Source organism: Dipodomys spectabilis, unplaced genomic scaffold, assembly GCF_019054845.1.
Source record: "Dipodomys spectabilis isolate Male_0828 unplaced genomic scaffold, ASM1905484v1 ptg000239l, whole genome shotgun sequence".
Taxonomy (NCBI): domain Eukaryota; kingdom Metazoa; phylum Chordata; class Mammalia; order Rodentia; family Heteromyidae; genus Dipodomys; species Dipodomys spectabilis.
The window spans coordinates 1,026,902-1,028,924 of record NW_024870916.1 but is presented as its reverse complement, the minus strand read 5'-3'; the positions used below and the strand labels follow the sequence as shown (position 1 = coordinate 1,028,924).

The following is a 2,023-nucleotide window of genomic DNA, read 5'->3' as shown; positions in this document are numbered from 1 at the left end:
GAGGTTGCAATACTTGATAAAAAATGTACTCATTATCTTGCCCATGTAATGTTACCCCTCTGTACATTTTGTTCACAGTAAAAATAAAAATAAAAATAATAAAAATAATAAAAAACATTACCAATTTAAGGCCTAATAATGAAGAGAAATATATGGACTTCTCTTGTAACTATGAAAATATTTGGTGATAAAATGGCAGGAGTGTAAGGTCCTGCCTTTTTGGAAGGTAGAGAGGCCAAGCCATTAGGTAATCATGAATATGAACAATTTTTCACTTTCTTGGTTTTAGCTACATTTGAAATGGTAGGTATCATAAACAATCATATTTTGATAAAATGCCTTCTAGTATGAGCAGTTCTGGCTGAACTGTTCATCTCTCTATGATCCCTTGTAACTAAGATTAGATGTGTTCCACTAATACAATCTATGCTGTCAGAGTAAGATATTCTGGTTGGTCTATTCCTCCATGGAAGAAGGGTAAAGGGTCAGGTAGACATTTGTGCCAGTAAGACCTCATTTGGGAAAAATCTCAGCTGCATATGTTTAGAAGTAGCTCTTAAACAAGGCTTACTTTGAATCCATTGGCTCCACAGATCTAACACAGTTGGATAAATAAGTACTTGAAAAAGCCGTCTCCTTTGGACTTAGCTATTAATACTTGAAAGTTTGATCAAATTCTAAGTGAAAAAGACTTAAAATAGTCATTGACAAAAAAATTGCAAATGTGAGCAATCAACTGTACAACATATTTTTTTCAACTATTCACAGAATTTTAGGGAAATAAGATTAATAGCATTTTTAGGAACAATAAGGTTTCCTTGTTACAAATAGGCACCTAAGCATATAAGCCTGTATAAATATTTCATCATTAACTACTAAAATTTACAGGATGCTACATTCTTCAGCAGCTTGTATACCAAAATTACAACAATACAGAGATTAACATGGCACTTGTACAAGGATGATATGAAAATTTGTGAAGTATTCAAAATTTTTCATTCTTCAGATGCAAGAAATGAAAAACAGCTATTAAAAAGTTGATTACAGGGGCTGGGAAGGTGGCTCAGTGGTAGAGCGCTTGCCTTGCATGCCTGAGGCCCTGGGTTCGATTCCTCAGCACCACATAAGAAAAAAAAAAAGCTGGAAGTGGTGCTGTGGCTCTTGTGGTAGAGCGCTAGCCTTGAGCTGAAGAGCTGAGGGACAGCGCCCAGGCCCAGAGTTCAGGCCCCACGACTGGACCCAAAAAAAAAAAAAAAAAAGTTGATTACAAAATTACAAGTGTAACAATACACCTAATTCATATATTTAAAAGTTACTTTGACATCAGTGTATTAAATTTTCACCCGAGAAAGGCCTTTACATAGCATGACCTTTACACAACTTTTGAAATTAGACAACATTGTTGTTTTATCCCAAAGAAATCTAATACTAAAAGGACCTAGGGGGAAAAAAAGGAATCTTAAACTGTTTCTGTATGGAATGCAATCTGAAAGGACACATTAATGAACCTATATGTTATAAAACAATGTAGAATTCAATGTATTATATCTAGGAGAGAATAAAATAGATTATGGACACTATACAAACATAGAATATAGAATATTTTAAAATATACTTTTTCAGACAAACACCGGAATTATCTTTAGTTTCTATACTACTCATTTCAACAGATAAGTTAAAATTATTTCCGATCAACAAAATCACAAACTCTGCATAAATCATTATAGATGTATACAAAAACTCTTGAATACATTTTGACATCAAAAGCAGACAATTCACTTTGAAGAGCTCCACAGAATCCATGAATTGTTACTATAAGATATTGTTGTTATTTGGATTGTGAAAATATGTTGTATTGACAAAAAGGAATTAATGACATTTTTGAAATTTAAGAAAATTAACCGAATCATTAGGATTTAGGAGAACAATTTGTACAGCCTTCCACAACTTCAAAGAGGTAGTGATACATACTTATCCTTTTGGTAATATCAAATGCAGTTTCTTCCAAGTGGTTCTTCAGACC

At 33.1% G+C, this 2,023-nt stretch overlaps 1 non-coding gene across 1 annotated transcript; it reads left to right on the top strand.

The window, feature by feature from the left end:
* The first annotated feature begins 889 nt into the window (after positions 1-889).
* Positions 890-996, top strand: LOC122124553. Its single transcript, XR_006150598.1, has one exon. It is a non-coding gene; the product is annotated as a U6 spliceosomal RNA (small nuclear RNA).
* Positions 997-2,023: the final 1,027 nt, after the last annotated feature.